The following is a 26,531-nucleotide window of genomic DNA, read 5'->3' as shown; positions in this document are numbered from 1 at the left end:
GAGATCACGGCGGGAGGGGGGGTCGTCCAGTGCGTACACAAAGTCCCGATTATGGCGGCTACGCTCGGGGCCCGAGTCAAGGGGCTGCAGAGGGGAAGCATGGCTACATGGCGGCAGCTGTCTCATCCAAAGATGGCCAAGACTCTTAACATTGTGACGCTTAACGTCAGGGGCCTCAATAATCCAGTCAAACGGAGAGCGGTTCTGTCCCTCTTAGAGAACACCCAGGCTGATATCTGTCTGCTTCAGGAGACGCACCTCTTACCCCGAGACTGCCTCAGGCTCCGATCCCGCGCGTTCCCTTCACAGTTCTTCTCATCCAACGACACGAAAACGGCGGGGGTGGCGATTCTGGTGGCCCGCCGCTTTAGAGGAGAGGTTCTCAATAAACAGGCGGAACAAAAGGGCAGGCTATTGGCCTACAGGTTCAGAATAGCGGGCCTCTCTGTTACGATAGGGTCCCTCTACAGCCCGAACGACCGGCAGGAACCCTTCCTTAGATCTGCCATGGGGGAGGTCATGGCAACGCCTGACAGGCATATCATTGTCGGAGGCGATTATAACATGGTCTTTGACACGGCCCTTGACAGGTCGGCACACCGCTGCCCGCAGGTGGGGGAGTTCTCGGCCGGTTGTAAGGCCCAGTTGGCGGAGATGGATCTACATGACCTATGGCGCCGCTTGCACCCCACTGCTAGGGATTACTCCTACTACTCACACGCACACAATACGTATGCGCGGCTAGACCACTTTCTGGTCACGGGACCAATGTACTCCTTGGCCACATTGGCGGAGATGGGGGTGATCTCCATGTCGGACCATGCCCCGGTCATGGCGACGTTACCTTGCCACCGGTGTTCCGCACCCCACGGATCTGGCGGCTCCGAGACTCCTTACTCTATAGGAAGGAGGTGGTCGCGCAAGTCACGGCAGCGATCCGGGACTACCTCTCACACAACGGGGGTTCTGACACATCTAGCGCGACCCAATGGGCAGCTTTGAAATGAGGGCAATTTATCGCGATCTCCGCGGCGGATAATAAGGCCAGGCGGCAGAAGCGGGAGGAACTCACCCAGAGGATCCGCGAGCTGGAGCAAATGCACTGCAGGACGGGGGCCCCCCGGATCTGGCGGCAGCTCAAGGAGGCGAGAAAGACACTGACGGCGCTAGACATGGACCGCGCGGAGTATGCGGCGCTGCGTTTAAAGCATGCCTACTACACGGGGGGAGACAAATGCGGCAGGCTACTGGCGAGTAAACTCCGGGAGGTGCGACGGAGGCAGATGGTGAAAGAGATCACCAGCCCGACGGGCTCGCCTGTCACGGAGGAGGCTGACATAGCGGAACTCTTTCGCCGGTACTATGCCGACCTCTACACCGGGGAGCCCCCAGACGCTCACGCGACACACGAATATTTGGACTCGGTCTCTTTGACGTCCCTGACGCCTTCTCAAGCGGAGACCCTAGATAAGGAAATAAGGATAGAGGAGGTGGTTTCGGCCATCGCTCGTCTCAAGCATGGTAAGTCCCCGGGACCGGTTGGCTACTCGTCCCTATTCTACAAAACATTTTGTACGGCACTAGCACCGGTCCTCACGCGTCTTTTTAACGCCTTCGCGGAACCAGGGGCCATTCCAGCGGATTTGCTGCAGGCGTCCCTGGTAGTCCTCCCCAAACCGGGGAAAGACAGAACACAGTGCGGGTCATTGACCTCAAGTTGTACACCGGTATATTGGTGGCGCGACTGGCTCCACATCTGCCGGGCCTTCTAGATCCAGATCAGGCGGGTTTCGTTCCCGGAAGGCAGACGGTGGACAACACCAAGAGGATTACCCACCTCATTGAAAAGGCGTCACGGATCCCAGGGGAGAGAATGTTACTAGCGGTAGACGCTGAGAAAGCGTTCGACCGCGTCCACTGGCCTTATCTAGAACAGGTACTGGTGAAAATAGGGATGGGGGACAAGTTTCGCCGCATGATATTCACTTGCTACCAATCCCCGACGGCCGTGGTGCGAGTAAACGGGCATAGTTCCAAGAGCTTTGCCATCGAGAGGGGCACAAGGCAGGGATGCCCGCTGTCGCCCCTACTCTTTGCTCTCTACATGGAGCCCTTTGCGCAGCGGATCCGGGATAACGTGGCGGTAAGAGGGGTGAAATTTGGCGGTTTTTGCCACGCAGTCAGCCTATACGCTGATGACCAAAATCTCATGCGTTGGCTGAACACAGGCAACGTCCCTCTGGGCACACCTCATTGAGCGAAAGCTTAAAGCATGTTTAATCCATCTGATTGTGGCATTGAGTGAAGATGCAGTAAATACTTGAAATCAAAACATTTATTGATCTCTGGGCTTTTCAAAATGCTTCATGTGCTTTAAATGCAATAATGATGATATTATACATGCTCCATATCATCTGGTTGCCATAATCCCAATGCATTTCGGGCCCATTGGGAGTCTAAACAAAAAAAGATACACAACAATAAATGACTGTTTACAATGAGAAGTTACGCCATAAGACAAAAGCCAATGAAGGACCCTGCCAGCGAGTTTACAAAAAGTGCCAAAATACCATGGTGGCCACATTGTCATGTGCTACAATGCATAAATAAACTTGATAAAGACCGGAGGTGTATTGCTTTAATCAAAGAATAACCGAGGTGAGTTGCCAACGGTAACGAAAAAGGTGAACCAAAATGCCGTGTTTTGTGCTCAATAAAAATGACGAAGTGAGGAGGAAAAACGAAAAAAGGTAAACACAGCTACTATGCGTCTCATAAAAATCAAAACGAGAAAGTGAAACAAGTGCCAATAAAAGCTCCATACATAGTGAACTGACGTACATGCAACTAAACGCACAAGTGTTCCAGTTAAAGCAAGTGTTTACCTTGTGCTGATAATTCAGCTGTTCGAGCTGTAATAGTGCAGCGGTGCCGGTTTTCGGTCACGGAATGTGGGTAAAGCTGCTCGACAAACGGCGCGCATTTAAAGTGAAAAGGTGCCGGTGTAAACCGGAAGTGACGTGTGATGGTTAGTCCGCATATCAGTTTAGAACTAGCGGAAATAGTCGGCGCCATGTTTCGAGTACCGGTGAACGAGCAAAAAAGCAAAGGATTAATAAGGTGTGAACAGAGAACAGGCAGTTTGTAAAATGGGTGAAAACAAAGAGTGTGTATAAAGATAAAAAATGTCGTGAAAATAATGGAAGTTAAAAAACTGCAAACATGCACATGCAACTGTACAGAATTTATAAATAGCAAGCGAATTCCAAGCGGTCATTGAGACCCTTCGGTTTCAAAGAGTCCAGTTTATAAATCCAGAAATGTTCGCGTTGCAGTAGAAAGGTGTCATTGTCTCTGCCCTCCATCTTTGATACAGTTTCCAAAACCAGGAATTTCAATTGCGAAATGTTGTGTTGTTTCTCTAGGAAATGAGCGGCCACTGCTGATTTCAAATTGCTGGTGCGTATATTGCTTTTGTGCTCCAAAATGCGCGTCTTGATCTTCCTTATTGTTTTACCAACATAAACCAGGCCGCAAGGGCATTTTAGTAGATAAATAACGTTGTTGGTGTCACAAGTGGCATTAACATGCAATTTGATGGGAGTACCTCTCATTGGGTGTGCAACTGTGTTGCCCCTGATGATGCTGTTGCAGTTGCTGCAGTTTAGACAGGGAACTGTCCCTCGGAACAGTGTGACGGGTGCATCAATCCTAGGGCGAATTAGCTCTTGAATGTTTTTACTCCTGGTATATGCAAACATCGGTGGATTGCTGAAGATGCCATTAAAATCAGTTTCAAATGTCAGCATTGGCCAATGTTTTCTGATTGATTGTTTAAACCTATGGCTCATGGTGGAAAACCTGGAAACCATGACCATGCGATTCTTTTCTCCACGTGTAGTGGGTTGTAACAGTCTCTCACGTGGCGTGTTAGCCACTTTTGTTATGGCGTTAGAAATGACCTCCTGAGGGTATCCACGGGTGGTGAAACGATGTGCCATGGCTTGAATTTGATCTTGTGATTCAGAATGATCAGACACAATTCTTTTCACTCGGAGTAACTGTGAAAATGGTAGGTGGTTCTTCAGTGCCGGTTGATGGAAACTGGTGTAGTGTAACAGGTTGTTACGATCGGTGTTTTTTCTAAACAAGGTGGTGGTGAGTTGATTGTCACGTATTGTCACCTGAACATCCAAATATGTTATAGTTGCCTCATGGAAACTGAAGGTAAATTGAATGCGGTCGTTGATCTGATTGAGATTTGTCAAGGCTGCCTTGAGAGAATCTAATGAGCCAAACCATAAGACGAAAATATCATCTATATAACGCAAGAATAGTCGTGCATGTTCCTTCCATGTGTCCAAACTCAGAATGAATTTATTTAGTCATTAACATTTCTGAGCATCAACTCACAGAAATGGATATCAAAACATTGCAAAAAGGCACGTCGTTTGTTCCAACCTATCACACCAACAAATTGGAATTGGACATCTGTCTGTTCAAATTCATGCGCAACCTCCGGTTGCGACATTTTTTTGAAAATGTAATACAATCTGATCACAAGCCTGAATCTCACTTACTTAAACACCTCCGCCCGAAGAGCACTTTCCAAGCACCAATCTCCCACAAGACATTGGACCTCTTTGAGAATCTGGTGAAAAATGACATTCTTTCCTTCAATTTTAGGAAACGTTCTAAACTCCAAAATCTTACCAACAAGGAGCGAGCAATCTTGGACAATCAGGCTAACAATCGGAACATTACCTGTCAAAAAGCAGACAAGGGCGGCGCCCTAGTTATAATGGACTCTACTTTCTATCAAACTCAAGTAGATCTACACGTGAATGACGGCAACACGTATATGATTTTACCCCAAGATCCCACAGTCAGTTTCGCCAATCTTCTACATACCATTATTGACAAGGCTGTGGAAAACGGAACCATTGATGAAAAAACCAAGAGATTTTTAATCTCCAAACATCCCAGAACACCCACCCTGCACATGCTACCCAAGATTCATACGGATCTTATGAATCCCCCACTACGTCCAATAGTGTCCACAAGGGGCAGTATACACGAAACAATTGGTAAGTTTTTGGATGTTCACCTACAACAGTTTGTTTCACGTATGAACACATATGTTAAGGACACCACTGATTTTTTAATTAAGATCAATCAGGTTACATTGCCTGATGACGAAGAAGTGTGGTTGTGCACCATTGACGTCAAGTCACTTTACACCACTATTCCTCATGACTTAGGAATTGAAGCAATTGAAGAGGTACTACTGCAGTCTGATCTGGACCATGATCTACAAGTGTTCTTGATGGAACTCCTCACCTTCACACTTTATCAAAGCTATTTCAGATGGAACAACAACTTTTACCTACAGCTCACTGGTACATCGATGGGCAATTGTGCCGCACCTACCTACGCGAATTTGTTCATGCATGCATTTGAAAATAAATTCATTCTGAGTTTGGACACATGGAAGGAACATGCACGACTATTCTTGCGTTATATAGATGATATTTTCGTCTTATGGTTTGGCTCATTAGATTCTCTCAAGGCAGCCTTGACAAATCTCAATCAGATCAACGACCGCATTCAATTTACCTTCAGTTTCCATGAGGCAACTATAACATATTTGGATGTTCAGGTGACAATACGTGACAATCAACTCACCACCACCTTGTTTACAAAAAACACCGATCGTAACAACCTGTTACACTACACCAGTTTCCATCAACCGGCACTGAAGAACCACCTACCATTTTCACAGTTACTCCGAGTGAAAAGAATTGTGTCTGATCATTCTGAATCACAAGATCAAATTCAAGCCATGGCACATCGTTTCACCACCCGTGGATACCCTCAGGAGGTCATTTCTAACGCCATAACAAAAGTGGCTAACACGCCACGTGAGAGACTGTTACAACCCACTACACGTGGAGAAAAGAATCGCATGGTCATGGTTTCCAGGTTTTCCACCATGAGCCATAGGTTTAAACAATCAATCAGAAAACATTGGCCAATGCTGACGTTTGAAACTGATTTTAATGGCATCTTCAGCAATCCACCGATGTTTGCATATACCAGGAGTAAAAACATTCAAGAGCTAATTCGCCCTAGGATTGATGCACCCGTCACACTGTTCCGAGGGACAGTTCCCTGTCTAAACTGCAGCAACTGCAACAGCATCATCAGGGGCAACTCAGTTGCACACCCAATGAGAGGTACTCCCATCAAATTGCATGTTAATGCCACTTGTGACACCAACAACGTTATTTATCTACTAAAATGCCCTTGCGGCCTGGTTTATGTTGGTAAAACAATAAGGAAGATCAAGACGCGCATTTTGGAGCACAAAAGCAATATACGCACCAGCAATTTGAAATCAGCAGTGGCCGCTCATTTCCTAGAGAAACAACACAACATTTCGCAATTGAAATTCCTGGTTTTGGAAACTGTATCAAAGATGGAGGGCAGAGACAATGACACCTTTCTACTGCAACGCGAAAATTTCTGGATTTATAAACTGGACTCTTTGAAACCGAAGGGTCTCAATGACCGCTTGGAATTCGCTTGCTATTTATAAATTCTGTACAGTTGCATGTGCATGTTTGCAGTTTTTTAACTTCCATTATTTTCACGACATTTTTTATCTTTATGCACACTCTTTGTTTTCACCCATTTTACAAACTGCCTGTTCTCTGTTCACACCTTATTAATCCTTTGCTTTTTTGCTCGTTCACCGGTACTCGAAACATGGCGCCGACTATTTCCGCTAGTTCTAAACTGCTATGCGGACTAACCATCACACGTCACTTCCGGTTTACACCGGCACCTTTTCACTTTAAATGCGCGCCGTTTGTCGAGCAGCTTTACCCACATTCCGTGACCGAAAACCGGCACCGCTGCACTATTACAGCTCGAACAGCTGAATTATCAGCACAAGGTAAACACTTGCTTTAACTGGAACACTTGTGCGTTTAGTTGCATGTACGTCAGTTCACTATGTATGGAGCTTTTATTGGCACTTGTTTCACTTTCTCGTTTTGATTTTTATGAGACGCATAGTAGCTGTGTTTACCTTTTTTCGTTTTTCCTCCTCACTTCGTCATTTTTATTGAGCACAAAACACGGCATTTTGGTTCACCTCTTTCGTTACCGTTGGCAACTCGCCTCGGTTATTCTTTGATTAAAGCAATACACCTCCGGTCTTTATCAAGTTTATTTATGCATTGTAGCACATGACAATGTGGCCACCATGGTATTTTGGCACTTTTTGTAAACTCGCTGGCAGGGTCCTTCATTGGCTTTTGTCTTATGGCGTAACTTCTCATTGTAAACAGTCATTTATTGTTGTGTATCTTTTTTTGTTTAGACTCCCCTGATGAAGGGCCAAATGGGCCCGAAATGCATTGGGATTATGGCAACCAGATGATATGGAGCATGTATAATATCATCGTTATTGCATTTAAAGCACATGAAGCATTTTGAAAAGCCGAGAGATCAATAAATGTTTTGATTTCAAGTATTTACTGCATCTTCACTCAATGCCACAATCAGATGGATTAAACATGCTTTAAGCTTTCGCTCAATGAGGTGTGCCCAGAGGGACGTTGCCTGTGTTCAGCCAACGCATGAGATTTTGCTTGTCTTTTCACACTCCCAGGGTTATGAGAGTGATACCTCAGTGGCACCCGACAATTTCTTCACCTTTTCTACTTGCCCGGTCTGTGCACGACCCGACCATTTTTTTGGATATACGCTGATGACGTCATACTGTCCCTCGAAGACCCGCTGCGGGCCTTGCCGGCGTGCATAACGGAGCTAACTGCTTTTGCGAAGGTCGCGGGATTCAAAATGAATATGGGGAAATCGGTAGCTCTAGACCTTTCTCTCTCACAGACAACCAGAACTCTTTTACAACATCGGGTGCCGATAGTCTGGTCGTCGGATACTGTACCCTATCTGGGAATTATGTTGGCCCCCACGTTACCCGCTATGGTCGCGGCAAACTACGCCGCCCTGGGCAAGAAAATACAGGGGGAACTAACCCGATGGGACCGCGACACCCTCTCACTGCTGGGCAGGGTGGCAGCGGTCAAGATGATGATTTTACCCCAGATTTTGTATCTGTTCCGAGCGCTACCGCTCCAGCCTCCGGCCGGATGGATCCAGAAAATGCAGGCTGACCTCGCACGCTTTATATGGCAGGGCAAGAAACCTCGGATGAGGAGAGCGCTCTCGATGCTGGCACCGGAGGCGGGCGGACTAGGTATTCCGGACCTCCGCAAATATTTTCAAGCGACACAATTGCGCTATTTAGTAGAATGGAGCAAGTGGGAGTCCGACAAACATTGGCTCTTCCAGGATCAGGCGGTTGCGGGCAGGCCTCTACAGGAGGTGCCGTTCCTGCGTAGGGAGCACCGCCCCGCTAACCTATACGCCTCCTTCATCACCGAGTCCCGCTGTGGGTATGGGACGCCACCAACATCACACACGGCCTCACAACCTTTCCTTCGCCGCTGACAACCCTGGTGGATAACCCTGATTTTACCCTGGGGATGGAACGGGGGGCGTTCGCTCACTGGCGGGCGGCGGGCTGCAGGGCTTTATGTCATTTGTACGATACGGAACGGGTGATTCCCTTTCGGAGCTTCCGACAGGTATATACATTCCAAGAGACCGAGAGGATGCGCTACACGCAGGCGCGCCACTGGGCGTTGCACCCTCAGGTTCGAGAGTCGGCGGACAGACGATTCCTTCCTTATGAGCGCTGGCTCCTGTCGCGGACCTCGGATTCTAAGCTCATAAGCGACCTCTACCAGTTTCTCCAAACGCCCCCGTCACATTTTTATAACCCAGGGAGGGAGCGATGGGAAAAGGAATTAGGCAGAGCCCTGAGCCACGAGGAATGGGAACAGATAGCCTACAGGGCTCGCCACTCGGCGTACCACACAGGCCTCACAGAGACCTTCACTAAAGTCTCGATTTATTGGTATTACACCCCAGAACGCATACATGCTATGGATCATAGTAAAGAGGATACGTGCTGGCGGGGATGTGGACAAGTGGGTACGCTTACGCATATCCTATGGGATTGCCCTCACTTGGGCACCTATTGGCAGGAGGTACTGGACGACGTAGACTCCCACTTTGAAGTCGAGCTGCCGCGCCTGCCGGTCTAGGTTTTGCTAGGCCTCCCGAATCAGCTGATGTACCCCTTGAAATCCCGCAGAGGGAGGCAGATAGCCATCGCATTGGGGTCGACGGTTCAGAATATCCTGATACACTGGCGCACGGCCACGCCTCCCTCGGTCACGGGCTGGCTCCACAGACTGTGGCACGTATTGGGTATGGAGAAGATGTCGCTGGCGGCAGCGGGCGAGGCGGAACGGTTTGCGAACATATGGCAGCCGTTCCAGTCGTTACTGGTCACGGAATTTAGAGAACTGACCTGCCCACGCTATCTTCGGCTTCTGAGGCTCGCCGCACAGGAGGAGAACGCCTCTTGACGGCAACTGACACGGGTCACCTGAGAGGGACTGCGGGTGATTTCCCGGTAGGCCTGACGACACGCACTGGACGACGAGGGAGGGGGGAGGGCAGAGGGACGGGGTAGTTAGGGGTGGGGGTGCTGGATAGGTGGGGGGGAAGTTTGGGGGAATGTTTTCAGTTCTTCCCTGTTGTTTTGGTTCAGGAAGTATCGAAGCGGGGGATGCCCTTTAGGGCAGACCATGGTCACGAAGCCTTACGCCCAGAACGGAATCTTAGCCTTCCCAGGGGAATTTCCCTCCCGGGTAAGCACATGGCGGGGAGGTTCCCCACGGGCGGGCTCCACTAGATAGCACGGGGGGGAGAACAGTCAGTCGCCCTGCGGAGAATTCGGAGACCCGCTTGAACCTTGCAGTTAAGACGCGGCCGGCCCCAAGGGGTTGTAGGCGACATGCTGTGTTTAAAGGGGATCCGCCTATGGGGTTCGGGTTGGGATCCTGGGGGGTTGACTTACAGGAGCTGTGATCCGCCGGCCCGAAGGGTTGTAGGCGCCAGCTGCTGCTGCCGTTCCGATACTTTGTTTTCTTTAATAAAAACAGATTTAATCCTAAAACATAGGCGTATTAGTGCAGAGATCTCGGAGGCCTGGGCAGAGAGCTTTGCAAAGAAAAGACAGGAGAGACGAAGACCTCTGCATGAAGGTATGTGAATAGCATTTTGCAGTATGTAAGTAGTACTACTATAGTAATATTAAACACGGCAAAATCCAGTTTGTGAATAGGTTCAATACTCCCCTTAAACAACAGAAACTACAGTTTCACCCCTTTCCCTAACCAACTATGATGGTGTTCAGGTAGAACTAATCATCATCCCTTTGGTAATAAAGTCTTCATTGAATTTCGTAGGGTACTCCTATTTCCATTCTCATTTACTTCAGTGTATGTGCCTCCACTCTCCTGTGGAGAGTCCATTCAGCCCATTCATATTAATACTTGAGGAACCAGTATCCTCCTCTATCTTGTTACATTTTAATTTAGGAGCTGTCCAAAATGGATCCAGCTGGTCCTGGTGCTCCGACTCTCAATACAGAGAAAGATCTACTACCCTACATGTTCCACACATACAGACACATGGAATGTCAGCATAAGGGTCTGGGCAATCGCAATCGGGTTTGTAAGAGATTATTTTTGGAATTGTAGTGATAGTCTCCTTTTCTATCTTGAGATCCAGGCTGAAAGCGCTAGCATTCTCAGTCATCTCACCCTGCCATTCAAACTTCTCGGTGATTCTCCCTTCTCCACTCCCGTTGTCTTCCACTTCAGGAGACATTGGTCAATGCCCATTCACGAACGCCAGAGAGAATGATGTGTTCTCCTCCTACATTCGGTGTCCAATTCCTTAGTGCCGGATGTCTGGATGTCACTATGAAGAGCCTGAAAGGGTAATGTTGGGATAATGTTTGTCCGATTCTTAAAGTATACAAGTGTCTGAGATCCATTATCATCTGTCTATCTGTGGTATGGGGGACACCCCTAGTCACGACAAGTCAACTATCACAAAAAATGGCGCAATTTGTCAGGAATAGGCAAGGCAAACTTAGGCTTTAATGTTTTCCTGGGAGATGGCAGAGAGAGACTTGGATCAACACTCCTGTAAGGTTGTGGCGGCCCTGTCTATAGCGGCTGGGGTGCTGACAGCTAGACAGAATGGAGGTCACGAGGAGTAACATCTGGGGCATTGTATGCAGCAGTGCTTTTTAGAACACTATTTGCCTTGGGGAGGTGCCTGGCAGCTTCCTGCATTGCATGGCTTTACTGCTTGTCGCCCTAGACCATTAAATGACTCAGCAACCCTCTCACTTCTTGATTTCCTCCTTATGGGTTTCCTCTGTGCTTGAACTTGTTGGCCAGTACGTTGGATTGTGATTTTGAATTTTGTTTTGACTGTGTCATTACCTCTGGTTTCGCTTCTTTCCCAGGATTTTGCTTCCAGTGTTGCTACCTTATCTAGGCTCCCTTCTCCAGGTCAGTGGCTTAGGTTCCAGCAGCCTTCTATCTTAGAAGCTGTTCAGCAAATGTATCTGAATAATGCAATAAGATTACTTGTATTCATGTAATTAGTTGCTGTGCAAAATGAATCTATATGTTCATTTTGGGGATGTACCCCATAAAAAACACAAACAGAAAAAATACATTTAAAATATATTATAATATAAATATTTTCAAACAATCATTATAGCTGGATTTGTTTTAAAAAGAAAGCCCTTACTGCTTCCTTCGAAGCCAAACAGCAATGTACTGAGGGTAAAAACAATATGCTTGCTCGCTTCAGTAAATACCACTCTAGAAGCTATGGTATACTGGCTGAGTCCCAAGTTCAGACAAAATAGTCTTATCCACTTTCTCCTCGTGTGCTTGTAAGCCGAACAAAAAAAAATATGATCAACATTTTCCAATATATTATTACAATGTGCCAGAAGAATCAGTAAGACCTGCCCACTTATATACAAAGCTGATAATTAACAGAGTTCCATATTGAAACGTAACATACGTGTCTTGGGCTGTTGGGGGGAGAGAACATACATGAAACTTTCAAAAAAGGGGCTAGCTTATGAAAGTATAATAAAGTATTGACTGCAGTCAATCTCAATACTCTTGTAATCAACAAGGGAATGTGCCAAAATATTTCCAATCCCAAGATTATTATCCAGGATTTTAACATGGGCAAGCCCTGGCAACTTATGGTCCTTATCCAAAATCAAAATTTCTTCAAGACCTTTCCTGTAAGAGGAAATCTCAGGTGTGAGCCATATTCGCATCCAGAAGAGGGGGATCTTGAGCTGCCAAATCTCCAAACCTCCTCACCCCAAGATCAAAAGAGAGTGGAATAGATAGAGTGCATTGGGGTAGATTCAGCAAGGATCTTATCAAACCAGTCTCACATTGGGACAGGTCAAGTGTTAATTGCTCCCCATATTTCTGCACCAAACAGTGCTGCTTTTGTGCTTTGGCTCTGTACACCTCAATTGCCCTCGATAAAGACAGAGAGGTTGTTGCCCTGTACATATTCCTAACAACTGATGCTACATGAAGCAGCAGTGCTTTGCTCTTTTGTGCTTGAACTTTCCATAAAAGTGAATTATCCATCCCTATTCCCAGGTAGTCAAACTTATCTACCGTATTCAAAAATTGTCCACCCATTCTCACTCACCTCCTAAAATATTTGTGTGCCCCATAAGTCATATATTTGGTTTTGATTACATTAATCTCCAAACACCTCAGAGCACAAGAATTCGTGAATTTATTACATAAACTCTGCAAGCCCATGGGGGTACGTGGAATAAGGATGTCATCCGCAAACAGAAGTGCAGGTTCACGGTTGCCATTCAATATACGAGTATCTCAACACAATTATTTAAGAAGTCTATGGCCTCATTCCTATATACAGACAACAAAGTTGGAACAAAAATGCACACCGTGTTCTACAGGGATGCGATCGGTTATCTCTCCATGCTTACCCCACCTCGCTTGGGCAAAATTATTTTCATGAAGCCCAATTATAAAATCTAGAAAAGTTCCCAGTAAGCCCACTGACTCGAGAATGTCCCAAAGTTTGTTCCTAGGGACTAGGTGCTACCCTCAAAGCAACTAAAGCCACATTCAATGGTTTCTTTTTTTTATTTGGGACACTTCCAACTAATTAAGACACCCCTAAAAACTTGGCTGATTGTACTGGCTTGGCTCCTAAAACCCGCTTGGTAAGGTGATAAAATCTGTGTCTCATTTATGCACTCTGATACCTTGAAAAGCAACTGTCTGGCAAATATTTTATGTAAATGGTCAATCAGACTAATTGGTCTATAGTTCACTGATGTGCTTCTTTCACCTTTCCTAAAGACATGTATAATTACCGACCCACACCAAGACTAAGGAATGTTAGCTCCACAAAATATTCTATTAAACAACACATTTATGTATAGGTCCCATACTTCCAGCTCTGATCTATAAATATCCCTCAGAATTCTATCTAAACACAGAACCTTCCCTGTGTTCACAATTTCAATTGCTTTTAAAGTTTCAGAGTGAAACATAGGAAATATGGATTCCTAAAGTTGGAATTAGAGGGTTGGACATGAAGTCAGCATGGACTACAGTGGCTTCACTCGTGCATTGGAGTAAAGGTTTGAAAAATAGTTTTCCCAAATTTTAGACTGTATATGAGGTTTTGTGGCAATGCTGCCATTCTGGCTCCCATGTGCAACAATATGCTTTGTTATAATTCCTTTTAACAGCTTCAAGAAGATCTGCCCAATATTCTTCATCCCAATTCCTCTTGCTGACGTCTAAAGTACATCTCTAATTGGCTCTTGCTTCTCTAATAACAGAAGGCATACATGATTTTCTTGCTGAACCAAGAGATATTTTAGACTTGCTACAGTATCTAGTATACCACGGGATTGAGCTACATGGCAAAGGAAGGGAAGTTCTAGTCATTGTTGAACATAATTCTTTCAAAATGCCAAATAAATACTTATTAATCTCATTGAGGGGAGTGGCACAGTTGTTGAGATCAATATAGGGAGTAAAAATGATGTTAAAAGATTGATAAATTTGCTCAAGAATTGCTGGTTTGCTTTTGATTTTTTTTCACTTTAATGACCTATTGTTTCCAATTATTGGGGCTTTTTTCATCTGCCTATTCTTTACTGACAGATTACATCCTCGGTCAAAATAAGTAGGAGAGTGCTGTGATCGCTATTCCTGTTACTTAGAACCCTACAATTGACTAAATATTGTCAAAGCTGGATATCCAGAAAAAAGTAGTCTCATCTACTTCTAAAGGATCCTGGAGTAAATGTGTATGACTTCTCCTTATCGAACAATGAACAGCCGTTACATGCCCGCAGTCCATATCTTACAGGCAAGTTAAAAAGTGACTGATGGAGGAGCCTTAATACGATCAACGTGAAGCGTGCAAATTCCTAAAACTTTTTTTTCTTGGACTATAAAATTATTCAGACATTCTAATGGTTCGTAGACGACATTAAAATCTCCAGCACAAAGAATAGGATGTCTGTTATTAATGTAGGACAGATGTTGGTCCAAAATAGATAAAGTAGGAGCCACATTGTTTCTTGGCATGGAGTGATTGTAAATTTTATATATATTTATAGAGAGCACCTTATTTGTCCATATGTTTAATGCTAAAATATATGGAGTATTTATCTCCAATTTACTGACTACACATTTTACGTTTATTTTTGCACGAACAAGCACCCCAACAACCAGATGACCTGAATTTGTTGAAAATTCTACTATAGGTTGTCAAAGCCACCCTGTGCATCAGTTCCAAGGCCCAAACAGAAATTATGTTTATAAAAAAAGTCACCCCACTCCTGGTCATCTAAATTCCGCAACTACCATGCTATATTCCAAGATAACATCTGTAAGCTATTACTAGGATTAACCAAAATATCTTCACCCATACCCAAGGAAGGGACGCTTGAGCCAGATGTCTTAATTGGGACCTGTACAATAATCAGGACCACGTTTACACCAATACTCTATTTTGCATCTCCTTTCTCTCTTATTAAACCCATATGTGCAGGGCAGATGAATAAACAGTGCATTATGGTAATAACTGTATGTCAATCGATCACTCTTACATTAGATACATCTTGCACTGAATAATCGTATTATCGTTACGCCGTCCAACATTCAGGCTACAAATCTGCCTAATCAGAAATGGAGACCTGTGTAAAATTAAGTTTAATCCAAATTTTGGAGCCAAACGGTGGCGTTGTACGTGCTTCAAGGGTAATCAAACCTTCTACTAGCTTATTATCATTTAGGATCAGTTTGATAAAATCGAATTGATCTGTATTACTGGATATGTGCTCTGTATATATATAAAGTTGGAGCGTACAAGGGAATATCAATTGCAGTCATGTCTGATCCAATGGATCACTTTATTAATAAATGAGCTAGTATTTAGCTTTTGGACGTTGGTCAGGAATACAGTAGGGCCTAGGTCTCTTGTGTTATTGCAAGTGAAGGCACAGTTTTTACGGGAGGAATATGTATGACGCCACCATGGATCATTTGTACTTCAGAGAGTGAACCAACTTCTCTCCTCTAGGTTACCCATAGTAGGTGGTACAAAAGGGTAATATTTGTAAGTGTGTGTATTACCCTTACTCCAGCCCCCATTGGGGATAATAGTGGGTAGTAACCCTAAATTTGTTGATGGATGGCATTTCTTGAGTTTATCTTTAGAGTTAGCATTTAGCGTGGGATCCCTCTTTGAGCCCTCCTTTAGATCAATCGGGATTACTGCGTTGAAAAATACACCTCTTTCTAAGGCTACCTGTAGCCTGTGATTAAGCTCGGAAACCCTAGATTTCACATCACTCAAGTTCTTGATGAAATATTCAAGTTTAATTTTTATAAAAAACCTCATTCATTTCCTTTTCTGGATGGATAGGTACAGGTATAGCTTGAATACTGCTATCAGGGAACCTAAAGGAGCAAATCTATTACTACAAGGAATAGAAATTTCCGCCTGGTGCTGGTAGTTTACTATTTGATCTCTGCTAATAGCATGCACTAATTGGTTGGTAGAAGGAGGCTCTAATTGTAAGTAAATTGCAGGTGCCTTGGGTGAGCTCTGTATGAGCCTCAAAGGAGAGTTAGGGACGATCAATGAAATACTAACAGACTCAGCCGGGCTCTGAAGGTTACTAGGATTGCTTAAATGTGTTTTCATTTTATAATAGTGTGTATGTTTATCTCTTGACCTTTACCCGATGGTATGCGCACTACCTTTACCAAGAATAGCTTCCAGTTCTTCACTAAAGTGATTAATTTGCTGCAATGTGCAATTCTCAGTGGAATGCATTACACTATCGGGAAGCTTGTTACTGACCTGCAAGGGTTCAGCAGTTTTTCTCTTTCCCATGTTATAGCTCCAAGAATACAAAAGTAAAAGTTTAAAACATCAAACTAGAACACAGAATATCCAAATAGTTCAGCCACCAACTCCAATCCCAAAGTAACGGTGACAACGATCTAATTATAATAACTCCTGAGTAATACCTATTTAAAAACCATTAGGGTTCTATAAATCCAAATTAACAAAACCAAAGAAGGGGTGTCCTAACCCGGTCTCTTACTGTTGCAGACATGCCTGTCCTTGGCCGAGGCATGTCTGCACCCACCCTGTACAGTGGAAGTCCGATGTGTACTTTATGGCGCTAAAGTCAGGGGGAGTATCTTGCCTCCTCAGCCCCATTCCAGGAGCTCGATGGTCCTTGGGACAGGTAGTACCCAATGCAGTCTCACATGTGCAAAATTACATCTTTATACACTTCTTGTCATTGTGTACACTTAGTTTGAAACACAAGTCAGTGATAGTCCCACTCAGAAGTGAGAAAACAGACTAAAGAAAACACCATATGGAGAGGCAGCAAAACGGAGGGGGGATTGGAGGGAGGGTTGGGGGTGGTGTGGGTGGCGTGACTATCCCTGCATAAGGCTGGCGGAACAGGCTTGAGCTACCAGGTCGGGCCCTCCTAATCCCTCTTTAAGATGTCAAAAATAATTGTGAGAGACCCAATATACTGCCACAAAAGTCTCACTGCAGCTAAGGGAAGGTCCCAGAGAGACGACATTAAGTAACAACAGGAGTCGCGTCAAGCTAGTGCAGCACTGGTACCCCGCACTGACAAACACAATATGGCACTGGTGTAGCGAGTGTTACGAGCCTATGAGGTTGTGCACAGGACACAGCGGACATCTCACAGTGGAGGAATGTATGGAAGGGGCAAACCGGGCGTGATTTCTAGACTGGCACACCAGCTGCATGACTGAGGAGATGCCAGAAAGTGTTCCCCTAGGCCTACGCAGGGGTGTGGAATTTAATAACATATCTACTTGTCCCAGGGGCAGGTTGCTTCATGAATCTACTTGTCCTGTAACAAAATCTACTTTCCCCTTTGGTGCCATGTAGTACAGCGACAAATTATGGCAGTAATCTAATTATATAAGAGCTCTGATATAGCCTCTCTGATTATGCCAGGGCTCCTACCATAGTAAGGGATTGAATACTAGCAATCCTCTTATGTTGCCACGTTTCCGTAGATCTACATACTGGGGCTGAAGGTAGTGGTAAGCAATAGTTCCAGGGTTAAAATGCTCTTCTGAGTCTGTGCAAACCTACTAACTTTCATGTTTAAGGGTTTTCAACAACTCTAATCTTTTCCCATACTGAGAAATGTTGGAAATTTACTCCTGACAATGGCAGACGTATACCTTCTTCTAGAGTTGGTAAGAAAGTGGTTGGAGGGAAAGTGAAATTGCAAACACTCATATTTTCGCATGAGCAAATCTACATATGCATATTTGCTCATGCCAAAATGCAGTTCACAAATATTTTCTTGGAGTACTATTTCTTGTCCTACTTCGGTAAATTCCTGGGAATTCACGAAAGCCGTATAGCTGCACTTAATGCAAGGACATATACCATGGGTGCACTTTTGAGACTTTCTTTAATAATTGGGCCCCATGGTCTGGCATGGATTGTGACCTTTTTTGTTTATTAAAATTCTGTCTCTCTCTCTATATATATATCGGCTGGCTTCACTGTGAGTGACAGCAGTCTGCTCTTTCACAAGGACCATATTGGCACTCAAAGTAGTTTTGTTCAGTGCCAGTAACTACTGTGGCAGTGTGTGCTTTTTGAGACCAAAAATTATTTTTGCTTTTGCCAATGTGTGTTATAATGGTGAGGGCCCAGCAGCTCCCACACCAATAAGGTTTTACAAAAAACCATGCAAAAACAAGTCACACATTGACAAAACTAAAAAGCTGACCACCAATTTCAGACCTACTGGCTTTGCCAATTCTTGTTTATTTTTGTTTCTCATAATCTTATTGAAACTGGTTACACTGATTTTCCATTATGAATATTCTTAGGAAACACTAGCATGCATCACGTTACGAAATGATACTGCAAAGAAATAGTACCTGACATTTTACAGTAGTTATCAAACTGTTTGTTTTCCTGCTTTCATTTTATTTTGAAAGTGAAGAATCATCAGTCTTGCTTTCAAGTTTCTGGAAATATTTGCATCAAATCACAGAGCACTCTGGGTGCATTATGCATAGCCTCATATTGCTAAACTTTGAAAACGTGTGTACACATTTTTATATTGAAACCACTGTTAATAGTGCAGTCAGAGCTTACAACATTTACTTAGAGCGCTCACCCTAACATTAAAGGCTTTCAATTAATGAACCATAAATACAAGTTTGAACAGCATTAACATAGGGACAAAAATATTACCTTAACTGCAGACAGTGCCCTTCCCTGAGCCATAATGTGGTACTGCAAATTGGCAGCCCAATGGTTTGTGCTGTAGGGGGTTGGGCCTACTTGTCCCAAGGACAAAATACACATGAAAACTTGTTGCTCTTGACCACAAACAATATGTCCTGGGCGTCGGGCCCCACCAGGCCCTCCCAGTATTCAGCAATGAATGGCCAGTTAAAGCTACTGAAGAAAGCCTTGATGACCAGGAGCCAATGCAACACAGGCCTAGGAACAGATCCTCACTAATCATGTCTCTCCGTTAGAAAGGTGGACGGAAAATGCAGAGGCACAGCAAAGGAGAAACAAAATACGAATGGTAGCTATCCCTGATAAGTTGAGCGCTCGGACATGACTGATACCTGGAACAATGCATATGCCCCAAAAACTCTTGCAGTCTTCACTTTTGAGAGAGCACAGAAATTACTGACCAGTAACCCTTCAAAAGGAAACTCTCCTAGGACAGTGGTAGCCAAGCTCCTGCACTACCAGGACCTGATCTACTCATTCAGATAATCAGGAGAAAGGGTCGTTCAGAGTTGAAAATGCCTTGGTTTCGATGTTTCCATACTACACTATGGTAGTACAGGCTAAAAGAAATTCTTTCCTTTCAGTTTAAAAAGAAAAGAACTCAGAGAGAAGAATTTAGGATAAGCCCTGATGTTGTCTGCCAAATGGACGATGATTTTGAATGGCACTTTCATATTCTGCCGTGACCCAGCGGCGGCATGGGACTGTCTTGAAAAGTATAAAAACGGCATGGATACTTGAGAGCCACGGACGCAACCGCACCCACTCCCTCACATGGATAACGAAACAATAGAACAAGCATCTCTTGACAAGGATAGCTGCCAGACAAGACATCAGCTGGAGTGGGATCGAGCAACTGCTGTGTTCGCAGTGGAGGAGATTGGAAACAGGTGACATTCTGATGCTGAGAGGACCATGGGATCTGACCCAAGGTCCTCTGAATTAGGCTCTGAGGGGATCTTTGCAATCGAGGAAGCGCTCCCACAGATCACACCCTGAACCGCAGAGGACCTTTGATGGATGGAGCTGGACCCGCCAACATGAACGTTCTGGTGGGCACTTGGCACCGGGCAAGCTGTATCAAATGGACACCTCACCTTGACATTAACCCTGGCTACTGTGGGGGTTGCAGATACCACGGAACTCTCTGAACTGGCAGGTATGCATGACACGTTGAAGGTGGGAGGGACTATACACCACCATTGCGAGTAGGTGGGATGGAAGGGCATGAGACCAAGGAAATGGCCCTATACTTAGTTTGCACCCCAATGTAATCGGTTTATATTAGGAATGTCTGCTGAACAAGAATGTTTACAGTTGCTTTTTTTTGGGTGGGAAGCCTTTGCTACCCCGCCCTGGGGAGTGACAGTTGGGTTCACAAGTTTACACATGTTGTTTCCCTAAGTCAGGTTCGATTTTGGATGGCACTTACTTGGGTTTAATGGAGGTATCCAGTAGTCCCAAAGTAATAAGGGCAGTGATCTGGAAACTTATAGCCGCTTTACTTGGAATGTGAGAGGCTTGGGCTCTACGGTAAAGAGCCAAAGAACTAGTTTACATCAGGTGGAGGGATGTCCACATTGCATGCCTCAAAGAAACACACCTGAACGTCCTAGAAGTAGCCCACCTACAATGTAGATGGAGGGGCCAGCAGTTCCCAATAACACACACTGCATATGTGAGAATGACATTGATCTGGGTTAGGCTGGGGGTGCCCATCATACACTAGGACTGTACACGGTAAGGCAGGGCGATGAGTCCTGGTGGCCATAACATCTTATTAGGGAGCATACTTGTCGGAACCAGGACCAGTGGGACGTCTTCTACTCCCTCTTTCAACAAGTGGGGCAAGTGGCAAACTATCCATTCCTACTTACCGGGTATTGTAACCCTGTTGGTGAGGTGGATCTAGACCATTCCACGCCACCAGTACCTGGGGGGCAATCCATCAGCGTGGCTAAGGATTTCTCTGCTGGCTCAATAACTAGGAACTAGTCGACATTTGGCAGATGCATCATGGTAGGACAGCTGCTAACTCATATTATTCAGGACATAGCGATATCCATGTTCGCGACAATAAGACACTATGTTTCTCCCATTGTGTGTTCTAATTAGGAGAACGGAACACTTCGGACGGACGTTAGCTGATCATAACCTTCCCTTGGTGTTGAAACAGGTGGGCAGGCAGCTCACCCGGTGCCCACTTTGACATTGGAGCCCAATGCGCTAACTGACCCCCCCCCTCCCCTTTTTAAGAGACTTAATGAAGCGTTCTCTGACTTTTTCCAAGCATAAAAAAGTCACAGCCTCAAATGCTCTTCTTGAGTGGGAGGCACTTAAAGTAGTAATAAGGGGCAACTGTATGGGTAAGAGAATTGGGATCCAGAAAGCATTAGATACTGAGCTGCTGACATTGGAAAAAAGATATACATCTTTGAACTAGTAGTGGTCTCAAACCATGCAACGAAGATGCAGTTAGGCAACAATAAAAATATAGATACCTAATAGTTGAACAACTTTGTCACTACCACTATTGCAATTACCTTAATAGGGGAAGCGAAGGGAATCAGGGTAGGTTCTGGGCCACGCTGGTTCGACCAGAGCAGAATGGCCTAGGAAAGTGGGTCTCTGTTGCAGTAACACCCCCCCTTTTTGCCAGACTACTCATGCACTTTTTCTTGGTGTGCCCTGGGTCCCTGCCAAGCAGGTTCCCAGGGCCTGTGTTCCTTCCCCAAAACTAACCCAATTGGCATCTCTGACCACAGGTCAGCCCCTGGTAAATGGTACCACAGGTACCCAGGGCACTGTGACCAGGGAAGTCGTCCAAGGGCTGCAGCACTTATTGTGCCACCCTTAGAGGCCCTGTACCTTTACACACACACACTGACTTTGCAGGCTGCGTGTTTTGGTGCAGAACAAAGTGAAGAGTCGACATGGCACACATCCCTGTGTGCCATGCCTACAACCCACTGCCCTGGCATAGATCAGTCACCCCCCTAGCTGGGTGCCCTATGCCAGTGGTGAAGGTACAGGTGCATGAACCCTGTACCTCTACAGTGTTTAAGTCCATTCTTAGACATTTTAAGTGCAGTGCTGCCATTAAGAGCATATGGTGCTGGGAGCTTGTCATTATGAACTCCACAGCGCCATAATGGCTACACTGAAAACTGAAAAGTTTGGTCTCAAACTTCTCAGCACATTAAACCCACCCTGATGCCAGTTTGGGTTTTAATGAAAAATGTACACAGAGGGCATCTCAGAGATGCCCCCTGAAAACTAACCCACCACTTGTGTCCAGGCTGAGTTGCTGCTTTCAGCTGCCACCACCAGACACGTTTCTGGACCCCTGGTTCGAGAGCCTGCTGCTCTCTGGGGCCTGAAACAATGCACATCCTGGGACGAGGTGCCAAGCCTCCTCCCCCAGGATGGGCAGTGTTCACGAAGGGGAAGCTTCAAAGGCATGCCGCCTTTGGGGCCTCCCCAGACCATTTGCTGCTTTCAGCAACTGGTCCCCACTGGTTCTACCCCCCACTTTTGGCAGGAGAACCGTTGGGAAAACCAAGTGAGGGAGAGGTATGCCCACCTCTGCCAACTCTACCCCTCAGGTGGGGGAGGCGAGGTGAAGCACAACTCTGAGTCCCCGCCATCTTGAGGACCAACCAACCAGGGACAGGCTCCTGCCACCCTCCCACTGGAGGGTGGCACAATAGGGGGTGTACCCACCCCAGGGAAGGGACTCATTGGACCCTGCCCTTTACCTACATGTAACGTCCCTAAATCTAGTATTTGGGGGCACCTTGAACCTTGCTTCCTCAGATCCAGAAACGACAAGAAGAAAAGAAAGACTGAACAGCCGTGCAGCCAGCTAACAAGAGGAAGACGCCCACTGACTTGGCCCAAAGCCCTACAGGCCTGTCTCCCCTCCCCTGTGATATCCCAGTGTGTCCTGCAGCCAGCAACCTCAAAAACCCCAGAGGACCTGCCTGCCTTCACTTCCAAAGATTACTTCTCCCGTGAACACTAGATTTGTTCAACTGCAACCTCTGGAAGCAGCCGGAGACCGCGAATCCAGCCCACTCTGCACCCGCCGAACCTGGCCCGAGCGGAAAAACACCACGAGGAGGTCACCCCGGCAATCCTGACCCGAGATCCGGAGACCCCTTACCTGCCTCAAGCCTCCAGCCGAAGTCTGCAGCCTAAATCCAGAAGGCCCCCCTGACCGCGACCCGGAGCTGGTAAGAAGATCTGACCCCAAAAGGCACCCCTGCACCCGTTGCCCCACGGCCTTGTGTTCCCAAACCGACGGTGCCTAACCAACCCCTAAATTCCCAACTTACCTCTCGAAGTGGTGGCCGCACCCAGAAGTCCTTAGTCTCCCTGCCTGCAGTGCTTTCGCAAACCGGAGGTTCTCCATTGAAAACAACAGGGCACCCAACCTCTAAACAGCACCCCGCACCCAGCCGCCCCAGTGCCGCTGAGGGGCACCTTTTGTGCTACTTTGTTTCTCCATTTGCCTTGACCTAAACCCTAGGAGCTTTGCTCCCACAACCCTGTGGCCTGCTTGCCAGCAGCCACCAACCGGAAGCCCCATCCCCTATTGGATAACATTGGGCCTCAACACTCTGCACCCGGCCGCCCTAATGCCACTGAGGGTGCAACAAGAGTGCATCCCTGACCCTGGGGGAACCCCGAGTCTAACCCCAGAACCTTAACTCCCACAGTCGATAACTTACCTGTGAACCGATAACCTGTTTTCCTCCATAGGATAACATTGACAATTTTCTTCCGAAAAGTTTCCAAGTGTGGAGTTTTGAAATCTAAAAATATTCTTTCAAAATTGCACGAATTACCAAAACGTATTTATTTACCTGTTTGCAGGAAATGTCCCAGTGCTAGGTATCCAGCACTGAGTTAGAAAAGTAACGTAAAAAGTAACTTAACTGAAAAAGCCTATTCATTTCAATGTACTGTATTTGCTAAGTATTGCAACCTACTGCATCCCCTGTAAATCAAACAAAGTACAATGTCTATTGCATTTTCAAACTGTTCTACAATCAGCAACTTATTACTGTAAAGTATTTCATGCTTACCTGTGCCAGGCTTGCTTGGTTCTAAAAATAAAACAGTATATTTTTTTATACAAAAACAATTGGCCTAGAGTTCAGTTCTTGAGTGTGTGAATTCATTTGCTGACTGAGTGTGTACATCAAATGCTTAACAATGTCCTCTGATACTGCCTTACTGCTCGACCACTCTACCACAAATGGAGATTAAGGGTCTATCTAGCTTTAACCTCTGGGGTCACCTGGACTCTACACACACCATACCTCATTTTGGTGTAGTATATATAGTGCCGGTTTCCTACTATGGTGGATCAGCGGTGGGATATACAACTTTGCATTGGTTGGACTACTTGGTTACCACCCGATTACACAACAGATCTCTTAAATTGCCTTTAGAATTGAAATTGACATTTTTACGAAACTACTAAAAGTCTTGTTAGGGCCTTGCTTAAGTCCATTTAGAATTTTAGAACATCAAAAGCCACTGTAGTCAAGGGTAGAGGGGTTAGAACTTTTTTGTTAGAATGTGTCAAAATAAGAACCCAGCTACTAGTGAAGATAACCATAATGACATACAGGACATGGTTGAGGAGCTTGACCTCACCCCTTACCTTCACTTGTCTTTCAAGGAAGTAAGGTCCTTATGTAAAATTAAAAACATACCAATGGGCCCCAATCCAACCAAACAAAACCTTCAGGTGCTGCTGGCTGAGTATGCAAAGGCGCAACCATCTGAAAATGGTGATGACCAATCAGATGAGGAAGGAGGAGAGGAGGATGGAGATAGGTACCCACCTCCACCACTTCCTAGGGAAGAAAGGGACCCTGTACCCTTCCTTCCAAGAGTCAACCTCTGGGGACCTAGAGGCCACACATGTGGCTCAGGTTCTGGTGAGGACATTGGGGACAGACTCAATGAGGAGGACAGCCTTTTAGCAAGGCTGACCAAAAGACTGGGCCAAGAGACCAGACTCCTGGCTCTAGAGAAAGAGACAGGAGATTGGATTAGCACTCATCAATGGTGGCAGCAATCAAAATAATAAGGATAGAGAGCAATCTTATGATCCTAAAATCCCAAAAGGGATTGTCTCTAAATATGAGGAGGGTGATGATATCACCAAGTGGTTCACAGCTTTTGAGAGGGCTTGTGAAGCCAGAAGGGTGAAGACGACTTTCTGGGGGGCACTCCTTTGGGAACTGTTCTCTGGTAACTGCAGAGACAGACTCCTGACCCTTTTTGGGGCAGATGATGGGTCCTATGACCTCATGATGAGAACTCTGATTGAGGGATTTGGACTCACAACTGAGGAGTACGAAATTAGATTCAGGGGGGCTCACAAAACCCAAAACCAGTCCTGGATTGATTTGTAGACTACTCAGTAAGGACACTAGGTAGCTGGTTAACTGGAAACAATGTGCATGACTTGAATGGAATTTACAACCCGTTTATGAGGGAACACACATTAAGTAATTGCATTGATGAAAAGTTGCATCAGTAGCTGGTAGACCTAGGTCCACTTTCTCCCCAAGAATTGGGAAAGAAGGCAGACCACTGGGTCAAAACAAAGGTAACTAGGACGTCCACTGGGGGTGACCAAAAGAAAGGGTTTACAAAGCCTCCCCAGAGGAAAGACAGTGAACCCCTTAAAGATAAAAGTAAGGAGTCCAAGGTAGCTCCCCAAAAACCTGTCCAGGAGGGTGGGCCCAAAGACACCTCACAAACTAAAACAGGGTATCAAGTTAAGAATTGGGATCCCAACAGAGTATGGTGTCACAACTGTCAAAAGGCAGGTCACCACACCAAGGACCCTAGCTGTCCTAAAAACGAAGCCCCTAGTACAGCTCCAGGGGTGAGTAGTATAGCTCTAGGGGTTGCCAGTGTAGCTTTGGAGGAGGGGTCCTCAGATGAGGAAGTCCTCCTAGCCGTCAACTGGAAAATGGGCCCAAAAGGTAAGCTGGAAGTTTCAGAGGGGAGTAGACACTTCCACCACCTACTGGTGAATGGAATCCCAGCTACTGCCCTGAGAGATACCTGTGCCAGTCACACGGTGGTGCATGACAGGTTGGTTTTCTCAAACCAGTATGTCCCAGGAGAAACACAAAAAGAGTAAGGACTGTCCTGGGGGGGGGGGGGGTCACTGTTAGGCCTGTGGCTGTAGTCGTCCTAGAAATAGCTGGGTCCCTTAGATGGAGAAAGGTGATCGTAAGTAAAGACCTCCCCCTTGATTGTCTCCTGGGGAATGACCACCCAGAGGATGGTCTAAGCTAAAGAGAGGTGCTGGTCCAATGCTAGACCTCACCCAAGAAATCTGGGGGGCTCAACCTGCAGTTAGTGCAGCTAAGCCCCAAAAGAAAAAGAAACAGTGTAGGAAAGGTAGGCAGCTGTTAGCCACAGTTCCAGAGTGCCAGGGAGATTCTATCCCAGTAAGGGAGAACTCCAAAAGTGGCACTGGTAAAGTCCCCCTTAGCCAACAAAAATACCTGACTAGTCCGGCAACTGTCCAGCCTTAGTTGGTTGGTTCAAACAATAAAACAACAGTATATATTTTTATACAAAAAAATTGGTCT

At 45.8% G+C, this 26,531-nt stretch overlaps 1 protein-coding gene across 10 annotated transcripts in view; it reads right to left on the bottom strand.

Moving 5' to 3' along the window:
• The window catches only part of HENMT1 (HEN methyltransferase 1), a 660,905-nt gene that overhangs the window by 362,581 nt on the left and 271,793 nt on the right, over positions 1-26,531 (bottom strand). Inside the window, exon 2 of one of the 10 annotated variants that reach the window (XM_085602239.1) lies at positions 11,460-11,584. The exons of the other annotated variants lie outside the window; for them this stretch is intronic. The gene's annotated coding sequence lies outside the window, so the exon portion shown is untranslated. The remainder of the gene's footprint in view (positions 1-11,459; positions 11,585-26,531) is intronic. 10 annotated transcript variants of the gene reach the window in all.

The sequence above is a fragment of the Triturus cristatus genome, chromosome 4_2 (assembly GCF_964204655.1).
Source record: "Triturus cristatus chromosome 4_2, aTriCri1.1, whole genome shotgun sequence".
In the NCBI taxonomy this organism is placed as follows: domain Eukaryota; kingdom Metazoa; phylum Chordata; class Amphibia; order Caudata; family Salamandridae; genus Triturus; species Triturus cristatus.
The sequence above is the reverse complement of the archived record's forward strand: the minus strand, read 5'-3'. Positions and strand labels throughout refer to the sequence as shown.